This window comes from Neopelma chrysocephalum, unplaced genomic scaffold (genome assembly GCF_003984885.1).
Source record: "Neopelma chrysocephalum unplaced genomic scaffold, ASM398488v2 Primary Assembly neopelma1_25, whole genome shotgun sequence".
Taxonomy (NCBI): Eukaryota; Metazoa; Chordata; class Aves; order Passeriformes; family Pipridae; genus Neopelma; species Neopelma chrysocephalum.
The window spans coordinates 7557452-7579728 of NW_020897694.1; the positions used below are offsets into that span (position 1 = coordinate 7557452).

The 22277-nt window shown below is 40.5% G+C and overlaps 1 long non-coding RNA gene across 1 annotated transcript; it reads right to left on the reverse strand.

Annotated features, from left to right (window-relative positions):
* Positions 1 to 6366: 6366 nt before the first annotated feature.
* On the reverse strand, positions 6367 to 12416 carry LOC113963333. The gene is made up of 3 exons (XR_003532751.1): positions 12379 to 12416; positions 12097 to 12206; positions 6367 to 6469 (listed from the first exon to the last, which is right to left on the reverse strand). It is a non-coding gene; the product is annotated as an uncharacterized LOC113963333 (long non-coding RNA).
* Between the last annotated feature and the right edge of the window lie 9861 nt (positions 12417 to 22277).

The window sequence follows — 22277 nt, forward strand, 5'->3', positions numbered from 1 at the left end:
CCAGAGGTTCTTGTGTCATCACTGGATGGATTTAGCACCTTGCTGACCATGGTCACTGCTCATGACTACAGGGCAGACAGTCCTGCAATCCCATCATTACCTCGATTGGAGATGGTAGATTGCTGCAGTGTTGCCAGGATAGAGGAGTCCCTTTGGATTGCATCTCCTGAATACATGCTTCCCAAATGAGCAAGCACAGATGAGATTGATGCAGTCCTTGCTGCCAGGCAGGGAGAGTGAGTATCTGAAATAACACTTATTTCAACTTCAAAATCTTATGATTCGGGCTAGTGCAGGAGAACAAGATCTTCACAGTGTAAATATTTAGAGATCTGTCTCCCATATATGTAATATTTCTTCAGACAGGAAACAACGCCTAGTTACTACCACAGATTCTCCAAGGATACCAAAAAAGCAGTATTTTAATATTTTCTTTGTTTGGCTCCTTTACTATTTTACACAGTTGTATGCATTCATATATTCAGTAGTTTATGTCTTTGTACAGAGAAATTTTAAAGCCAACAAACAGGAATACTATGGGGTTTTTACTCAAGACAGTCAAAATCATGACAAATCAGTCTGATGTGTGCTTTAAATCCTGTATGACTGCTTCATAAATAATTTTTTTAAAACTTTAATGAAAAGAATTTTTTTCTTATGACGCTGCCATTGTTGGTTTAGACAGGCTTTTCTGTGTTCATTAATATTGCTGACTGTAGTCCCTAAGTTGATTTGCAAAGATGTATGCAGATTTTTCTTCCTTCTTAGAGAAGTACTCATAAGAAAATTCTCACCTTTCAGCTCTGAAAATGTGGTAATTCTGCTTCTGCAATTTCTTAGAAAGTTCAAGCCAAGTCTTGATCTTCCTTTCTTGTTTTGTTTTTAGTTGGCTGGTTGGTTGAGTTGATTGAGTTTACTGATTCCAAAACGCCTACTGAGACATTTTTCATGCTGTATTTTAATTCTTATTAAATAATGTTGAACATTTGGGAAAAGGAAATTTTCTCACGAGTTTTTATTAAATAAATGCTTGTAGAAGTCAACAAATCTAGCAATCTTTTTAAAAATATCAGCTCTCTTTAGACTAGTCATGTCTACTCTAATGCCAATATACTCAAAATCCTATCTTTCTAGATCATCTGGAAAAGTTGCTTTAAAATATTCATTTTACCTGCACGTGGGGATTGTGGCCGAGTAGGTAGTCTTGTTTTTGATGGAGATTGCATTCAAATTCCATTTTTATGAAAGACTTCTAGAAGCTTTATCATCACGTTAAATTTTATAGACTATAAGTGCATAGGCTATATAGACTGTATTGCAGAGCGAGGGTTAAAAGTAAACCCTTCACCAGCCCATGACTAATGAGTTATCAGTGAAAAGACCACCGTGATTTTATTGCAGTTATCATCTTACTCTCCTTTACTTCTCCATTTTCACTTGCGTTCGCAGTCAGCTGATGAACTTGCATCTTACAGAAGCACCAAGTTCTGGAAAGTATTTCTCGGATACCTCTACCTACAACTGTAATGAATACAGCACCACTGTAGTGTGATATCATTTATTTAATTAAGTGTTTGTAGAGTACAGGTCTTAGATTGTTAACTATTTGATCTTTGATTAGTCAGCCAAATGGTATATATAATTATCCTGAAGATTAAATAAAATAGATGATCAAATCAATGGAAAATGGTGCAGCAGTTAACTAGACCCTCCCTTTGTTTTTCCCCTCTGAAAACTCAATGAGCAAAGTAGCAAGTCAACCATTTTTAAGATTAGTTTTAGTTTTTATGATTTAATCATAAACATTTGCATAAGACTGTTTAATAAAGTTGGAAATGTGAGCTCTTAGTTTGTAGTTCTCAGTCACAAAGACTGCGTGGAATTGTTTTCTTTTGACTGATCCTAACCGTAATAGAGGAAAGCATTTAGGGAAATGCTTTGTTTAAGAACATACTTTGTGTTCCCCGACTACACTGGGAATTCTGTGATGTTTAAAAATTCTGCAGTTTATGCGTGATTTTCTTGAATGATCAGGGGTGAATGTGTCTTTTGTGATAAGGCACAAATCTTTAAAATCTCAAGCTAGGAATAAATAATTTTAATTTTTTTCCCCTGAAGAGACAGGCTTCTTTGATGCCGAGTTCTTTGGAAAAGTAGGATGTGTGCCTAGTTGGTATTTAGCACAGCCACACAAGTTTTGTCATATTATCACACAGTAACTGGAGGCAGATAGGATGTCCTAATTGTGAAGGGTGCAGAGAAATTCTTCTTGAACTTATTTGTCTGAATCTTGTGTATCTAATTTTTACCTCCCTTTTGGCTGTGTCAACACTATTTCTGCCCATCTAAAACATTCTGGGGAAGCAAGTATTTGCAGAAATCCAGAATTTTCTATTGGACAGTACTTGAGCAAACTCCAACTTTGTTTTTTAGATGCATTAGTCCTAGTGTAACTGAACTGCTTACTGAAAGCAAGCACAGACTGGTCATGAGCACAGCAGAAGTAAACACAATTTTTATGAATAGTCACTTGGTATATAACTCCAGTAACGAAAAATCATCTATACTATATTATTTCTCTGCTAAAGAATATACAAACTCATTCACAATAACAGTAAATTTAATTCTTCCATTTCTGTGAGGTCTTTGTTTTGTTTCCCTACTTTATGATTTTTCAGGCACCTTCTCTTCAATTATCTCTGCATTTTAAATACTGTATATGACATTTTTGGTTCTGCACACATACACTGACAAGCCCTGGAAAGTCACATTAAAAATGCCCTTGTGACAAAATTCAGTGGGAAACAGGTTTAGGATTTCCAGCTCAAGCATGAGAAAAAAATTTGCCTTTATCACTTTCAGTAGAACAAAAGATGTGCAAAGTCCTGACAGTTCAAACACATAGTCAGAGACTTAACTTCAGTCATGTGAATAGTCCCTTTGACTATTAACTTTTAGTCACTAAACCCCTAAAAACTTAACATTAAATGTGTCAATATTTGTAGGCTCAGCAGACAAAAAGATGAGGTATGTGCTAAGGTGTGGCTTAAGATTACGTTGACCTTTAGTTGGTGACACTGTTGAGTCCTTATCAAGAAGTTACTCCATATGCTGCCAATATTTTTTTGAAAGATGCCGGCATTTTGTCTAATAGGAGCTTTGTGTCTTAGCTTAAAAGCCAGCCCCGGAATATTTCACTGCTTGAGGATCAAGCTACATTACTTCATTTCCAGTTTTACCTGTCATTAAGGCATTTTAACTGCTGTTAGTAAGAAACTAGAAAATTCCCTATTTTAAATAGAGCATCAAATAAAAATGCATGCTTCTATTGATTAGAAAGTGGTTTATTTCTGCTCAGTCTTAATACCTATATTAGTACTTTCAGCACCGAAGCACTGATGAGAGTTTAAAACCCACTGGGGTTACTTGCCGCATCTCACTGCAAAATGAATTCCTAGATAATACATGAGGAAAGGCAGAAATAGTGTCAAAACACACCTCAGACTGTGCTGATGAAGAAGCCTGTCCTACTTGAATAAGGGACAGTATGTCAGTGTGTCTGTCCTGTGACACAAAATACGGTGACATGATAAGAGAATTAATTGCTTTCTGCAGCAAACACCCCCTCCCCAGTGTCTCCCAGTTGTCTTTTTTAAACCATCTGTGGGAAGCAGAAGACAAATCATGGTCAACACACATCCTAAATCGAGCTCAGAAACATGCAGAACACTTGCTCTCAAATTGACAGGTGTCTCCTTAGCAGCTAGAGAGGATGGCCAAAGGGGAATCCTTGGTGAGAGGACTTCTGACAACTCCCTGTTGGCGTGGGCTGCAGGAGATGGTACTTTTTTACTTGGTGCATAGAGGAGGAAGTTAATAGGATACAAATGAAATTCATAGACATGAAGATGAGAGGTGGTGTGTAAACCAGGCAGGTCCAGGAAATAACATGCAGACTTAGCATTTCCAGAAGAAGTATATTTGCTTAGTTCACACAGTTAATAAACAAAAAATTATATCTGATTTTGGAATATAAAATGCATGCAAAGTAACATTTTTAACGTTTGGTGACATTTGTAAAGATGGTGTTGCTGGTATACCCTATGAATTGTAATAATTTAAGGACATTGTGGTACTACAAGTATATTGGAGAACAGGAAATAGCCCAGAGAAATGCAACAAGAGTGATGGTGTAAAATGCTGGAGTTTTAGTCATAAGATGTGTTGTTTTGCGAGTGTCCGCAGGCTGAGGCATTAAATCACAAGATAATAATCTGTGACTATTTAAAGGAGGGGGGTGATATTTCAGACCCAGATTCCGCTCACCCCCAGTGAGGTACCTGAATTAGAAGTGTTGCTGTAACATTGCTTGTAGAGAGCAGGAACTTTCACCTACAACCTCTGCGTCTTCTGGAGCTGTCTTATTGACTGCTAGGAGAGCCCAGGGTAATTAGATGTCTAGCTGTGTCTGTCAGTAGGGACCTAGAGTAAGGTGGGAGGTATGTGAGCCCATGGCATAAAAAAAGAATATTTAGACTGAACATCAGAACAAACAGTTTGGAAGGTATGTTGGACACCAACAGTGAAATACAGCCTGTGAGAAAGTGGTAGAAAATCAATTAGACTGACACTCAAATTTAGCCAGGATAGATCACTAAAGAGTTGCCTGTACTGGGTAATCCTATGCTGATCAGGAGAGGGCTCACATAATCTGTAAGATTATTCCTACTCTTATTATATACAGTACTTTTATCTAGCAAAGGACAATAATCAATAATTAAAGGCTCTTACCTGATACCAGGATTAAAGTGACAGATGATTATCCAGTGCAGGAAGAATGTGATTTTATCCCTCAGCATTATGCTGGGGAATAAAATCACATTCTTTATATAGATAAATATATGAGTGCATATAAACATATGCATATGTGTGTAAATATATGTATCTTTGGTTTGATATGTGAAAATATACATTGTATTGCTTTATACATGTAATCTTAATATATTTTTCCCAACTGAAACTTTGTAGTGCTTTCATTGTCTGCTTATTGACACTTCTTCATCCTCCTGCTGTCAGATACTGTTAGCAGAGGGTATTCTGAGCCTTGTTCGGCCTGGCCTGGGCAGCTGAGATTTCCTTCGCGTGTTTCGTGTCCTCATTCTCACAAAACTGGACAGCTTACCACATTCTACGTAAACATGACCTCTCAAACCTAACACTGGGGAATAGAGGAAAACAGATTTGTGGGTTCAGGCCTGGCTTGATGTTGCTGATGTTGCCTGCTCTTCTCTACTCTGCCATCCACTGCATTTGGAGGCAGTGATGCTTCCCGATGATTTAAAAAGCGTTTAAGAACACCAAATCTGTATTGTAAAATTTCTTCACTGTTCAGCTTCTACTGACTATCTTAACATACTTTTAACCTATCAATTAAATCATATACTATGTTCCTTAGCACACTTAAATGCATTTGTTGAGCTGCTGATTCTGGCTTTTTTTTCTTCATTCATCTTCCTATCCTACTTTTCACTTCTCCTTTTCTATAAGTCTTTCTCCTTTCTGATGCTTAGAGTATTTTCTTTCTCTGCAAAACTTCCCCTTTGCTGTGATCAGCTCTAGCACAGCTATACATAGCTGCCACCACTTTCAAAATACTGCTTCCAGGCTTCCAGTTAGACCAGCTTCTTCTCGGGTAGGGTCACAGAGAGGTTATGCTGCTTCTCAGCTAATCCTCTGAGGCCTAGAAACAGGTTTTTCAAGCAGAATAAATAACTCTGCTGAGCCATTGCGCTCATTGCAAAGTGTTAAATAGCTGATTTCAGTGTTTTTGTAGACAATGATGAGTGAATACTGCATTTTGTTTCTTTTTTTAGCCTGCTTTCCTAAGGAAACAAAGCTTACACAACTGTTCTGCCTGGCTGTCTGTCTGCTTGTCTGTCAGCCCCTCTTCAATAACTCTGAACCTGTTCGTTGATTTCAGAGTGAAATAGAGATCACAAAGGTATGCTGGCACTGAAGTTCATAAATTTCTACAGTTGGGAAAGGATGAAGTCCTAACACATGGCTCCCATGGGACAACAGGCAACCCCCATGGCCATTTGGGGTGGCAGTGACCACGGCATCACAGTCCAGCCTGCAGGGTCTGGCCAGCCACCACATGGCACTCTCTGGGGGCAAAAAGACCTTGAAGAGGGGGGATGTTCTGGTGAGCAGAAAAATGTTGAAATGATGAATTGGGAAGGAGGGAGGCCTGCTCCGTGTGGGGGAAAAAAGTATATAGGCAACCAAGTTTTGTTATAGCGGTTGCTTGTGGAACAAGTGCATTTATGACAAAGGAGACAGCCTGCAAAAAGAGTTTCCTTCACAGGACTCTCTCTCTTCACATGTATGCACATCAAAGACTCATGGTGCATATATATTCATTTTTCAGTTTCTTGGCTCAGGCTTGGGTTTGGGTCACTAGGTGCCACTGAAATACAAACAGATGTTAATAATATTCCAGCAGGAATGTTAGACTTCGTTCTTTGGTACCCAAGAGATGGAACCTAGAGCTTGCAATTTTCAGAGTCCTCCTGGGCATTCAAGTTTCCAGCTCCTCAGAGTCTTAATCTTCTTCTCAGCATTGCTACAATTTTCAGCTGTTTATACTTGCAGGAGGCTGTTCTTCAGATATCCAGTATGCAGATACTCAGTATTTGTCCTATGTCTCGCTTTGTGCTGTGGAATATGAGATTCTGCAGCTGCTGGTTAGCAGACTTCATACTCTAAGATTTTAACATCTTCATGCTTTAGCCGTGGAGGTTGTGGTCTGAATTCTCAGTTGTCACTACTGATAGCAAATAAGGTAAATCATCTGATTCACGTGTTAAGCAATAAAGATGCCTAAAATTACAGTGTCTTGGAAAAACAATCATGGTGGCAGCTACTACAAACAGAGAACAAAATCTAAAAAGCTAAATGAATGCTTATTATGAATGCTTATTATGAAATAATGCTTATTATGAATGCATTATTACATTAATTATTGGCTCAGACCAACTCAAGTGTGGAGACGGGTGTGGGGGAAGGGACAGGTTGAATATCACAGAAGTGAGGTAGTGCCTTGTCCCACATGGCAGCCCCTGCTAGTGTCCTGGGGCAGCCCTGGAGCAGCTGTCAGTCAAAGACAGCCAGGGAGCACACCCACACCATGCCAGCTGCAGCCCTTAACCCAGCCTCTGATTGGCTGGGACTTTAGTTTAAAGGGTAACATACAACCAAAATAAAGCATTCCACAAAGCGTTGACTTAACACATGCTAACCCATACAACTTAGCAAAGTCCAACCCATTAAATCAGAGAAAAAGAGAAAATTATTTAGCTACCACTGGACAGTCCTGTGCAAGTCCAGCTTCCACATGGCCAGATGGTAGGGCTCGAGTGAAGATAGAGAGTAGATGTTGCTGTTTTTATTGCTCTGGTCCCCCTGTGGCCACCCCTCCCAGGTGGCAGCTGGAAGGTGTTCTCCAGCTGAAGACAAAGGAGGACAAGAAAGGATTTCGAGTTGGAAACCAGTGAAGGTTTTTGGTAGTTTGGGAAAGTATTTGGTCCAAATCCAGGACCCTGAATAGAATGATATGGTGAGTAGGTAGGAATGGTTTGAGTTCTGCTATATCTTTGATTCCCCTGAGGCAATGAGACTGTTATGTAGCAAAATTTTTACTGCATGTCATTTTCCCGTGGTATACCCTGACATTCCCCCTTACCCTGGCATTCGGATCCCTAGCGTTGTAATAAGGACCGCCTAGAAACCTGGTTGGTGGGAGGGATGAGGGTGGTAATCTGGGTTATGTATTTTTGTTTAGGTTACAACAATACCTGGGCCTGTAAGATTACCAGCTCTAAAATGCAAGGTGGCCTAACTACTGGAAATGGGCCTATCATTAAGGTTTGTACAAGGGGTACAATCACACTGCAGTATCAATGGGCAAGAGAGAATCTTGAATTCACCATGCCATTTTGAGAGCTCACCTTACAAGTCCAAGTGTAATGCTTGATATGTTGTTATTAAATAAGCAAGGAATATATGAAGTGCTGGACCTCACCAGAGAAGAATGCTCTATTAAGAGCCATGAGCAAAAGTGAAAGAAATCACTGACCAGTCTGCTGGGCTACCCCAATAGAATTTTTACTGAACAGCTTGATTTCATGAACTCACCTCCCTCACATCCTGGTTTACATCTTGCCTGCAATTTGGGACTCACGGGGTAGGAAATGATGACTTGCATAGAGTGGAGTTTCTATATTGACTGAATTCCTGGTTTTGCTTATTGAAATAGCAATTGCCCACTACATGATTCCTCATATTTTTGCCTCTTTATCCTCTACTTTATTACCCTTTAAACTTTTGCCAAGATCTCATTTTTTTTAAAGTTTACCAGTAAAGTACCCTCTGAGAAAACATATGCAGCATTTCTCCTTTGCCCTCCATCTTAAGGTGTTAAAAGGACTGAAGGTTCTTCTAATATGTCTGGAGGGTGGATACTGTTGGAGCCTTCTATATTTTTAAAGTGAAACTACTTGGTGAGCTTGTAGCTCAAGAGTTGGGGTCTTAAAATGCTGAAAAAATACTCATGCATCTGGCATCCAGGGATGAGAGTTGCTGTATCATATTTGAAATGTGTGGCTAGTGGGAGTGAATTCTAAATAAGGTGCCATCAGCTAAATAAATCATTCTGCCAGCAACAGATTTAACGAGGCCTATTTCTGGGGGGTTGCACCTCATACTTGGATTCTCCATTGTCTAATATGGTAGTGACCTTGATCCAAGCTTTCCTTGAGGATGGGACATTCTTAAACTCTTTCCTTTCGAGGTTCTCTGCCCATGGCTGTACTAAATCAAACAGTCCTAGGGAACACTTCTGGCCACTTGAATTCAATACTCTGTAGTGTCAAATTGTCCAAATGGTGCTTGGCATCATGCTGACCTGTGCCTGTAGCAGTTTCCCAAACGGTTCTTGAACCACAGGAACAGTGTGGGAGCAAGCTTTGGCCAAGGTGATTTCCAGCAGGTAGTTTGCGTTTGGCCACCCTGTTTTGGAGGGCAAGAGCATTTAGTAGTACATGACATGGGCTGTTCACTGCCTGCTGCCCTTAATAGCAGAAAATGGTTCTGGAAAATTTTGTGTAGGAGTGTAGACATAGTCTCTGCTATCTATAGGAATTACAGCTTTTCCTCTGGACTACTGATACACTAATAGAGCTTTTATCCATTAACTAACTGCCTGTTTATACAGACCCATAGAAAATAAGCATGTTAGAAATCCCTTCTCTGCTGTCAGATTTGGCTGGAAGTGGCTAAGAGCTTCAAAGTTACTAGTAGGTGATGGACAGTGATGAGAAGGGGAATTCATAGACATGCAAATGTACACACACGTTTGTGCATGTACATGTGCTTGCATAAAGGCTGCAATCACAAACCTTTCCTAAGGAAATCAGATTAGAAATGTGGTGGACAAACAAACTGGTCAAATCTGGTGAAGCGTGCTCTGTAACCCATCTCGGTGGTTTAGATGGGATAGTAAGCGAGTAAATAAATAGGGTAAGCTGTAACCTGGAAACCTGGCCTTTTGGCGCTCTACATTGCTCTGGCCCCTGGAATGACTTCAATTGAACTGAATTTTGTGCAGAAAAAGGCCACTAAGAACTAATGCATGCTTTTTGAACACATTTGACTACATTGCATAGCAAGCAATCTACAACTGTGGCTGTGCAGAGATGTGCATGAGCTACCATTAAACCAGCTTGGGGTCCCTCATCAGTGTAGTAATTCGAAGCTCAACACATAGTAGAAGCCACTTGAGTGATGGGGTATATTCTTGGTTGGTGAGCTTACCCTGAGCTAGTGCTTATGTTAGCAAATGCAAGGTGGCTCATACAAGGTTGGATCAAGGACATTGTAGTATGTTAGAATGGCCTACCCAGACAGTGCTAGCACTCAGCACAGTGTAAAACTTGTGTGCTGTTGCTGTTCATTTCCAGCCTGAAATACCCTTCTGCCCTTTGAAGTTGCAAAGAAAACCTTGAAAACATGATCTGTGCCAAACTTGGGTAGCAAATCCTCCTGAGTCGGCAAGCAACTGAACCAAAGGTTGCAAGCGGCAAGAAAATAGCTTGTACTTTCTGTAGCAGGAAATCTTCAAGAGAAGGGTTTAAGAGGTCAACATTAGCAGGTTACATCTAGTCTCTTCAGTAGATATAGTTTACATTCACAGCCTGAACCTGCTGCTCATGCTTCCCTTGATATGCTATCCCTCCCTTCATCCTGTTCCCCCAATGCCTGAATGTGGAATTGTTGATATGCTATCAGCTGGGGATGGTTTATTTATCCTGCACAAGGAAAAGAAAAAACATGTGCACGTTGTTTTTATACCCGCATTCTGAGGAATTTCCAAACAATCTGCACTGAAAAAGAAATGTTTCCTCATGAATTTCCACAAGGACTCATAAAAATCCAGGTTTTTAATGATTTAGATGGTGATTATGAATTTTTTCTCACTTATCAGCAATCAACAGAAGACCAAAGTGGCAGCCTTAAAGACAGCGTGGTATAGCTAGCAAGGGTACAAGACATTACAGGCTGTCAAGATGGTATTGTTCAGGGTTGTCAAAATTAAAGACAATTTATGCATTGTAAGGGCAGGCTAAAATCAAGGCTTTGCAACTGCAGAAGAACCTAAACATTATAGTAGTCTAGCTGCTAGAAATATCTCATTGACTGAATGTTAATGCATTTGTGGGCTTTTCAGGAGTGCACATTGAGGGCAGCAGAAAATGGAATGGAGTTTAATCTGGAAGGAGACAAGAAAATTATGTCTTTCTCTGTTAGAATCAAAGCCAAGGAGAATTTGGACACTTTCCATTACTTAGAACTGACTAAGCCTCTCTTTTGAATTTAGCGTAGTGTCTATTGCAGAGATGCCAGCAAAGCTATCCATCAAATGCTGGGAGTGAAAAAACACAGGTGCTCTCCTGACCCAGCTATTTATAGGAAAGGGTTGCAATTGCATGTGATACAAATGCCGTGGTTGTGTTTTTACATTTCAGAGCTCTAAATCCACCTCTTTGGCTGAAAACACAGCTCAAAAATGATAATTGGCTATCAGTTGTAGCTGTTTAGCAAAGCTGAAAAAGCAGGAATTAAATTTAGCTACAGGAGACTGGGAAAGGAGAAGTAAATTTGGGAATCTTTGTAGAAAACATACTGGTTTGAGAGAAAGATGGAAGGGCACCAAAGCATTTGCATGGTATGTTAGTAGAAGTATAATAATATTTTATCAAAACCTGTACATCCAGCCATATGCATATTTAGGATGTGGAAAGTGCTATGGCTTCTAGGTACAGACCAGGAATTGGATTGGCACATATTTCACTAAACTGCACAGAAATTTTTTATTTTTTCCTCCTTATTTCCTGAGGGAATCCCAGGTAAACTGTTTTTTCTAAGAAGATTAATGTTGCTGTATGTTTCTGAAAGTTCTCATAATTTGTTAATTCTTAAGGCTAAAAATTATAATGAGTATGATAAACATCTGGGATTAAATCAGAAACATTTGCAGCATACTGAAGGAATCATTTAGAGCTTTGCATAATGATATGAACGTGTTGCTTCTTTTCTCAATGTGACTGCTATTGTCTCAGTTTCCATAATAATTGTTTCAATATATTTTTAACCACTTTTTCAAATAAGTCCAAACAGATTGCAAAACCAGCAACAAATTAAGCAGTTTCAGATTTTTACCTCTCTCAGAAATCTTACAGCAATTCTGCTAAAAGTGATGTGCAAACACATTGACCTACTTTGGCAGAGATCTCCACAAGAGTATTGCAGGAGCTAGAGTCTCTGCACTCTATTGTTAGTTCTTTCAAAATGCTTTAAGCAAGTGATTGATTGGTTAGAAAGTCACATAATCAGCTCTTAAATTGCTGGTGTACAGAAAAAAGTGCATATTTATAAAATAAATAAATTTTTAAAACCCAAAGCCTGTCTCTACTCTGTGTTGTGAGTGGGTTTCTGCTTGTTCAAAGGCAGCAAACTCTATGCCAACTACCTGCTCACCTGAGAAGTTGCTAGAAAAGACAGCATAAACAAAGGGTGTGGACAACAAATCCCAGGATATTCAGTTTTACGGGAATACCAGAAATCTTACAGCCTCTGCCTCAGCTGATCTAAGGAAACATAAAGAATTTAAAAGGAAAGAGTGTCAATTTAGATTAGGTACTAGGAAAAGATTCTTTACTGTGAGGGTGGTAAGGCACTAGCACAAGGTTGCCCAGAGAAGTTGTGGATACCACATCCCTGGCAGTGTTCAGGGCGAGGTTGGATGGGACTTTGAGCCACCTGGTCTAGTGGAAGGTGTCCCTGCCAAGGTGGGGGGGTTGGAACTGGATGATCTTTATGGTCCCTTCTAACCCAAACCATTCTATGACTCTGTGAAATCATATCCCAGCAGTACTCCATTCTGTCTTGTGCAAAACCCCATCTTTCAGAAAGGAAAGAAAGAAAGCTAATAAGGTGACTATAACTATGCCCAGCTTTTGGTTGTAATATACCACAGACAGCATTTAATCCTGTGCCTATGGTTTCCAGTGAGCCCAGTACCTAGAAATGTTACTATAGGGAAGCAATGATGACTGGCATCCTACTGATGAAAGGCTTTTATTACAGATCAGAAGCGCCCCTGCCAGCGGGATGTTCAGGAGCACTGCCCTAGCACTGTTCCTATAAATAATGTGCTGTGACCATTTTACTCCTCTTGCTGTGCAGCATGGTAGAAAGTGAACGCCTACATCTAATGTACTATTTTTTTAGCCTACTTTCCAAAAGATTTTAAATATCCACGAGTGCATATTTCTCCCATTTTTTTCTTCAAACCCCAGCAATTATATATATTTCTGAGCAACATGGGATTTTTAGTGTATTTGACAAAAAGATAGAGGTCTCGAGCACCTTTAGTTTGTACATATGTGGTGGAGTAGAGAAAAAACATTGTAGTGTAACTTTTACTCCTGATATGACATGAGAATGGAGAGAAGTGTGTAAGAGAAAGGGTGAGAAGCTATATTGCATAAAAGCCCTACAGCCATAACTCTCCTGAATTTCACAGACACACAGCCACAGGGAGCCAGGCTCTCCTAGTCCTGCTGCAGAGCAGCTTGCCACCCTGCATGGCAGCAGCTGCAGAGGGAGGTTCTATAGCAATTACTAATACAACAGCATGTGTGATGATGATTTTATAATACTGACGTAAGGTAGGTGGGGAGGTGACACACAAAGCCTCACACCTACCATAACATTGTAACATCTCTATGGACAGCCAGTTCTAGTCATTCACAAACCCAGAGGCTGTCAAAATGCCCTGTATGTAATTCTCTGTCTGATAAGCAGTGTGTACATTGCTATGACACTATTGAAAGTTCCCCATGCAAGTCATGCCATCTGGGAAGGGCAGTCTCATTCTGGAGCAGGAAGGTAAGCCTGGCACTGGCTGTACATCCCGCGTCCAGACCGTTTTTAAAGTACACTTAAATGCTTGCAAAAATTGTGCTATCCCTTAGTACCTTAGTAGAAGAAAGAGTTCTGTGAACTCTAGGGTTCATTGGCACACAGTGAAACCCTGATACTGTGGGATGCAATAGCAATCTGGGAAGATTGCGGTACCAAACAGAACAACGTCTCAGAAACCAGCTGCTCACCAGTTCTGTCCTGGACTCCTGTGGTTAACATCATGCTTCAAAGAAAGTTTAAGTAACAGCTTGGGCACAGGCAGCTGTCAAACACAATTTAAGTTCCTGGGTGGTTTTTTGTTTGTTTTTTTTTTTAATGCTTTCCTTCCATAGCAATGTTTCCAATTCATAATCGAAGGTGAAAACCTCTTCTTAGCAATAGCAAAACTGCTTTCATTTAGAGTGTGTTCAAAGCATCTGAAACATATTTGAGTGAATCTGATGGCGTGTGGCCTAATTTTTTTTTCTCTGATGGAACCGAGCCAAAGACATATTTTCAGGCAGAGCCCGTTGATACCTTCAGGCCCTGAGCAGTTCATCAATCCCAAGATCCATCTCCTATCAGAAAAGTCAGTGTAAGAGCTGGACTTGTTTTATGAGGGAGGGGTGGACAGAAGTCTTCTGTCTGGTTTATCCAGTGTGTCTCTGTGAGGGGCAAGCAGTAAAATGATATCCCATAGCTGTGAAAAATATATACCATCACATTGTATGTTCACAGTGTTTATGATGAATTACTTGAAATACACAGACCAAAAAATGCAGGATTAGGAAAAAAAATACTAATATTTGTTCCTTGAAGTGCTGAAATAGCACAAGATAAGCTTATCAAACGAAAGCCTAGCTCCACTGAAATCAGTAGGAGTTTTGTTTGGGCTTTCAGAAAAACAATAACTTCACTGTAAACTAGTTTATAACTTTCACTTGGTAGAGACTACAAAGTGAAATTATATCTCTGTACAGTAGACAGGTATTTGCCAACTATTTTGGGTTGGGAATAGAAAGAAATAAAATTTGCTCTGTTCTTTCCTTTCAGTCTTCTAATTAATTTCTCCTTAGTTCTACACTGTCTTTTTTTGCTGCAAAGAGCAGACGTTGAATTGGGATTGTGTGTGTTGACAGTCCTGGCTTGAGCCTTCCCGCAGGTTGGCTGAGATCTAACAATACATTTTTTCCCATGGTGTTTTCTGACACATATTTTTTTAAACAAACACTATTCTGTCAGCTATAGAGGACACAGGAAAAGATGTGCTGTAAAACAGCAAACAAAAGGCAATTTCAGGTTTAGGGTTTGAAAGATTATATAATTATACTGGCAACTCTCCTCTTCTGTAATCTCTTTATAAAATGTATATTCTATTTATTAAATGTGCTATTCAAAGGAATAAAGGCAATTAAGGGTCATTTCATTAAAAAGAATGACTCAACTTACCTTTGGCCACAGAAGCATACGCTATACTGACATTTTACAGAGTCACTGCCAACAGATCTGGACTTTGGCTTTAGTCTAGAGGAAATGGACACCTGAAAATGAGCCCAGCTGAGCATCTACTTGCTGCCACATTAGCTGTGAAAACTTTGACGAACATGCAGAGCCATATGATGTCACATGGCAAATATTTGGTGCCATCACATGTACTATGGTTCTTCCTGTTCAGGTAACTCATTTTTCCGAGAGAATAGCCTTATGGTGCGATTGCTATTGACACCAATGGTCTGAGCTTGTTCCCTTTGAAATCAATGATATAATTTCTGTTATCTTGAACAGAAGCAGTATGGGGCCAGGAAGCCATCGAGCTAAAACACCACATGCTGCTTTGAAAGTTAAGGAAGCGTTAAGGTCAGAATAATAACTTTCATTAAGTATGACAAAAATCAATACCATTTGCACTGTCCAGCTATTCAGCTTGTTGTACATGCAGATTATCTGCATCTGGTTATCACACTTCATAATCCGAGCCTGGCACTGACTGAAAAAGTGCTTTACAAAACATACAGCTCAGGGCAGAAGACTCCATAAAGTCAATGTTTTTACTGCTTTCCTTATTGATGTAACAACCCTCTTGTCATGTAGATTTTCTTTTCTTCCTTTTTTTTTTTTAAAGGAGGTGAAAAATAGGTGATAACTTAATGCAGTGCTTGCTGGTTGTCCATGGAGAGGCATAAACTTGATCCAGGATCTGGAATACAGCCAAGAAAACTGCTGAGAAGATGGATCCTTCATATCACATGCTGAAGGTCATTGTGGGACCCATTGCAGACTTGTCTGTGGGCTCTGGCTCCATCTCTGTAGGCACTGGTGTCTCCCTGTATAGGAACCACTGTGTTAGACACCAGGAATCAGTACTGTCAGCTCTTCAAGTGGGAGAAAGGTACTTGCAATTAAAAACTGCAGACATGGTGAGTGTTACAAAATAAAAAAGAGATGGGGCAGTGGATGAGGGAACTGTCCTGAAAGAAGTATTTGGATTCCTGCCACCCCATAGACCTACCAGAAACAAGCAAAAAATCAAGAATAGGAACAGAGCTGAATCAAGTCGTACTCCAACAGATCTCTCTGTTGGGGTGGTAGCAGTGCATCTCTTGTTGCTGGTCCGTTAGCTTGCATGCTGCTCTGATTACTGATGGCATCAACATTTATTTCGGGATAGTGCGCGTGCAGGGAGGAGGGAGGGTGATTTTGCTTGCTGCAGCTTGCAGGAACACTCTGGGTCTTGATATTCCTGTACTGCAATCCATTACTTCCAGAAGAAACATTGGACTTATTCACAAGCATTTGCTCTTGGGCTTGAGGATTAAAGATGGCTTGCAGGTCCCTGCCCTTTGGCCTGTTTCTTGAGAGGAAAGTGGCACAGTGCCTCCTGTAGACTAATCATATGTGCTGGACTGATGCAACTGGCACTGGATTGCAAAGGACAGACTGGCCAGGATGGAGCTGGCTCCTCCAGCAGCAGCCGTTATCCCTGCAGCTCCATTTCTGATTGCATGGCGGCAACCACAATCTCACTTCATCTTTCTCCCCCCCCCCTGCAGCACCCCAGACCTGACCCCTGGGGCTGATGAGGAGAATATGAGGGATGCAGGGGTGAAGGTCAAGCAGCTCTGGGTATGGATTCAGGAGGGAGAGGGTGCATTGCAGAGTGGGGATGAACAATCCCAAATCCCAGGTCCAGCTGCTGCCTTCTGAAATTAGACTCCTCCCTAGTCAGGAAGGTCAGCAGTGGACATCATTGTTCAAAATACGGTGACAGAAAACCTAGTTAAACACAAGTGATGAGAAAAACCTGGTGGGAGGAGGTCAGAAGGAGGAGCAAACTTCTTAAATTTATTGAGCAAAGCCTGACTGGCAGTTTCCCTACTTGGCCCAATGTAAGGGAAAAGGTGCAAGACATGCATCTCCTTCCAGAGATCATGTTCTTAAATAGTCTTTTGAAAGTATTTACACAAGCTGAATAGACATATTTTATTTCTCTAATAATACTAGTATTTGTAACCAACTACCATAAAACCCCTAGTATAAAATACTGTGGCACATTACTCAGGATTCCTCACAGCAATGAGTGTCCATGCGAGCTGGTTACATTTTTATGTGCCAAGCGCCTGCTTGCTGTAGGAGGTATTAAATAACAGTGAACATAATGAAATGTTATAATGTATGAGCCTGGATGGATGGGTCATTTCCAAGCAGACATCCCATCAGCAGCAGGATTAGGGCTTCTAACAGGCTCTATGTCACAGGGCCTTTTTGCTGTCCTGAGCTTTTAGGTAAAGTAGCTTTTTAATTGCTTCTTCCCCAGGCGCATCAGAAATTTCTTAGTGCGTGTGTCTCTTACCTGAATAGGTTGGTACTTGGCCAACCTTGGTCATAGAATTTTATTGAACAAACCTCATGCTGTTTGCTGCAGTAAAGGGTGATCATTGCTGACATATGTTATCTGGTAGAGGAGTTGTCGTTCAAACACTGTGTTCAATAAAGATGACTGAACAACCATGGCTACAACATTGGCCTAAATATAAAAACCTATCTGTTGCAAGTTTCTCTTCTTCTACCTAGTGTCATAAATTATGAGATGGAGTGTAACATACATTTTACAGACCAGAAGAAAAATAGCTTAAATAGCTTAAAAAAAAATAGCTTAAATTCATTATTAAAAGTCCCCCCACCATTTTTCATTCTTTACTCAAAAAACAAACCAACAAAAACAACAAACAAACAAAAAACCCACCAAATTAAAAAAAACAAACCACAAACCAAAACTATGTGTTATGCATTGGTCCCACCAGCATTATGTACTGTCTGACCATGCAGCACAGCTTATCTCTGACAGTTTGGTTCTAAGAGGATTTTCTTAACAGATTGAAAATTCCTTTGCACCTCAATCTAGAGGAGTTCAAGCCCCCGGTTTCCACATCACAGGAGACAACACAGCTCCATAGGTGGTCCAGTATCTGTTCTTGCTGAATACAAACCACTCTGCTACACAGGTTCATGGAAGCAAGATGAGGATGACTTTAAAGGCTCAAGGTTTAGGAAAAGAGGATGTTAGGACTCCTTTTTTGCTTTACACAAAATTAAATGCAATGCTGTCCTGGGATCAAGGACCTGAACCTCAGACTCTCGTTTCCTACGCAAGTTCTTTGCTTACTGGTGTTATTAAGAACATACCTCCATGAGTTATGCCATTTCTTATGTAATCAGCAGAAACAGACTATTTTCTCAAGGTCATTAGTTGCAATAGAGCCCCAATATTCAAGGGTTTTGGGCATATGTTCATTTAAGATAGAAGTATTTATTGAATTACTCCTCTCCTAATTCTGGCTCGTAGAAAGTAAACATTCAGTTCTGAATTTGAGGAAATCAACAGCTTTGTAGCCTAAATACAAGCCAGAGTTTTATCCATGATGTTGACCAGAGTATTTTCCGTTAGCTTTGGTACAAACCCAGAACTACTCAGTTAAGATTCAGTGATTTATAGTAGAGTTGATTTACATGGTTTTTACCAATACCTGTCTCCATCTCAGTATGCCACACATCTGAACAAATGTTACTGAAATACTGTTCTGCAGGAGGCTGAATATCCTCTCTTCCAGTGGAAGATCCAGCCTGCTGCTCACTGCAGTCTCCAAGAAGTTTTCCATGGCTCCAGGATGCACTGGAGTTGGCTAAGAGTCTGTTCCTTTTAAGCAGCAAACTGGTTTAGCTAGCACAACCAGCGCTTTGCAGACAACTCAGCAATTATGGGATCATATAGCTACAGTAAGAGGCTGAGCTGCAAATTACTGTAATTATGAATATTTCTGTTGCAAGGCAAATTTACAGCCAGATATGTCATGTCAAAATTATTTTATTTTGTGGGTAATTCTAATTTTTGCAATACATTTCTAGAACTTAATTTTCCTGTTAAACAGCATTTTAATTTGAAGAGTCTATTACAGTGGTTATGGTGGATTATTGTTAGAATTTGGAGGCAGATTATGAAATGCAAACATGCTAAATCCTTATCCCAGACACAATGGCACAGTTGGGAATGGTGATTAATATCTTTATAAGAGTATTGGACAGTGTCTCAAAAGAGACTGAGTTGTCTCCAGTTCCTCCCATATACCCAGATAAGGCTCCCTCTGCAATAAAAGGGAAGACATAAGCACCTCCAGAGAGCTCAGCCTTTAGGGGTGTTCATCTCAGAAAACAGAAGAAACATGGGATGAGAGCGCTCCCAACATGTGTACCTGGCTTTAATAACAAAAGCAAAGCAGTGGGTCTTTTGTATGACTTTGAGTAAGTCACTTTATCTCCCAATATCCTTTTTTATATAGTTCTTCTCCTGTATAGAGGAAAATAGAGAGGTTTTGGGACGATATATTCACTGATGGCATTTTGGTTCCCAGAAACTTTGTTACAATTGTCTTGTTCATTAATAAGGTGACAATTTCCCAATCATTTGTTTATCACAACCTGATGTCAGGTAATCTACATCACTGCTACCACCTCTGACCTTAACTCCATTTTGAAAGCAGTACAGACTGCAAAGTGGCAATTTCCACAAGTTTAAGTCTTGTGGAACATATCCAGGTTCTAGCCATGGGACCAGTTTTTAAGTAGACTTCCCTATTTCCGAAACTTCCCTGTTTCCTCCTTAAGGAGGCTTAAGGCCTTTAAAGCTTAAGGCACTGCCCAAATGTTACTGAAGGTGATGTGCAGCACAGCACAGCCTGTCTTCAGAGCGTGGCATGAATGAGTTCGTGGCCTTTCCCTGCCGGGTCTCTGATTGACATGAGGCAAGTGCAGCAGTTTCACCCGGCTCTGCGCCCGGCACAAGGCTGTGACCCAGTGCCAGTGGAAAGAGCTGTGACTTGGAGCTGCCAAAAGCAGGAATGACCTGTTCACCTTTGTCTTCGTATCTAGTTACATTAGGCTCCTTCTCAGGAGGAAGCCAAAAAACAACCCCCTCTCTTTCCAGGTTGTTCATTAGCAGTTAATGGGACAGGCTTGACCCTGTTTCCCCCGCAGCTGTCTCCTCTTTTGATTGCAAGGGGCTTGAGGCATGCATGGCATGGAGGGCGAGGCTGTGGGGCAGGCTCTTGGCCAGTCCCAGGTGGGACCAATGACCTGGGCTGTTTTTTTCAAGGAACAGGTGCAGGCTGGGGCCATAGGTGGGAGTTGGCTGCAACAGCATGTTGTGTTCCAGGGGCTTGCACTGCCAAGATGTGAGCAAGAGGTGCTACGATCTTTCAGCCCCCTGACCTGGTGATAGAAGATACTTCTGCCCTGTATACCAAAAAGTTTTGGTCTTAGCAGTCATCACTGTGATACTCAGGAGCTCCCAGGTCTAATAGGCTGTCCCTGAGAAATAAAAACTTTCTCTCCTTTGTCTGTTGCAGATGTAGCTGGTAAAGAAGCGGGGTGAGAGGGAAGTCTGTTTTTCTGCTGGCTCAGGTGTCTGGCAAAAGCTCTCTTCTAAATTTCAGGTGCCTGCAGATAGATCCAGAGCATGAGAGTGAAGACTCGGACCAAGATATGTAGCCATTTCATAGAGCAGCCTCACTCACCACCTTACTAGTTCACAGCTATTTCCTGCAGCTTGTGTTGGACTCCCAGATTATTTTCATGTAACTCATCTAGGCTTTAAAGTGAGTGGTGAGGCACTGATTCTGACCAAATGGTCTGCAATGGGATTTTTTCTCGGTAAAGTGTTTGTCCCCAGGCCAATACAAATGAACCTTTTCTGTCAATGGCTGTTCAGCCAGTCTTCCCATGCAAAGGCATTACCTTACAAACAAACCAGTGGGTGCCACTGAACGCATCCTGTTTCTGAGGTGCCATTAGCAGGATCCTGCCCCTGAGCTTTTATTTTAAAAAAGAATTTCAGTCATTTCATTCCCAAATGCAGAAGCTTCCAGGAAGTTTTGCAGTGGAAATGGCCTGTGCTGGGTCTCTCTTGCCTACACACTTTCAGAGATCTGTTCTGTTCTAGCAGCAATATTGTGAGACCCTTGTGACCAGGCTGCTGGAGACAGAGGACTCTAACAAGTGCAGCAGTAACTGGAAAGAAATTACTTTTCAGACACTGAAAGTGTCTTAATGGAGAGAAGAGAGTAAAATGGTATAACAAAATACTGAGATGTCATTAACTTCTGCATTATGTCACAGCCAATATTGTACTTAGCACCAATATCGTGTATGGTGTGGCCTTGCAAACATCCCCTCCAATGAGGCTAATTCCCATCAACTTGAAGGCTGAGACCTGATAGTCCCCTTAGTGAGGTATCAATTATTTATTCTGTGCACTCCAAAAGTCAGTGGATCCCTTTGATATGCCAGATGACTGTTAAATTATCTGCTGAAGAGCTACTGCTGCTTTTCAAGCTCCAGCCTCAGCTAGAGACATTTCCACCTCATTGCTCCTTATCTCACTCATTTCCTCATCCAGCAAAGCCGATTTAAGTGATTACTGCTAGGGCTGCTCCTTCCCATCTCCACACTGCAATTTACTGTCCCACACTTGTGCCAGTGCAGTTGTTTTGTGAGGGAAAGCAGTAAATCAGGTCACTGAAATGTTAGTGCTCTTCCATGGAATGCTATCAATGATTTCATCCAGGAGCTGGTTGTCCCAATATTTCCTTCTGATGTTCCTCTGCATAGGCCTTTTTAGACACCTTTTCAGAGGCTCCTTTCTGCAACCAAGGAGGTCCACTCAAACCACCAGGCAGGTTATGCTGCAGCATAACTATTGTCCTTCTTTCTCATATATGGCAAACTAGATTAAATTCCTCATTAAATTCACTAACAATTTAACTCAGAATTAATGTAAATAGTCAATTTAAAATAAGCCCAAGAGGAGATATTTAAATACACACTTACTGGTCATTTATATTCTATTACATTACATTAGGCTGGAAGATCCATCTGTTATTTAGCTTACCCAAGACTTCTTATTAAATAAAATTGTAACGGTTGTTATAATGCAGAATTTGTTCATGCTGGTTAATAGCCAAATATTTGAGTTACCTTTAAGAGTAAAGATAGAAAAAAATGTGTGATCTCCTGTAAAATAAACATTCCCTCTATTTCCTTTGAAAATGTGAGGTGAAAACCTGTACATTTTTCAAATTTTAGAAGTGTAAATGAGATCAGTCTTCTTGGTTTTGTCTGAGACCTCACTTTTGCAGTGATAGATATCATGGTAGCTATTTTAGGTGTATAAAAATTATTAATCTAAGGATGTGTCTGCAATG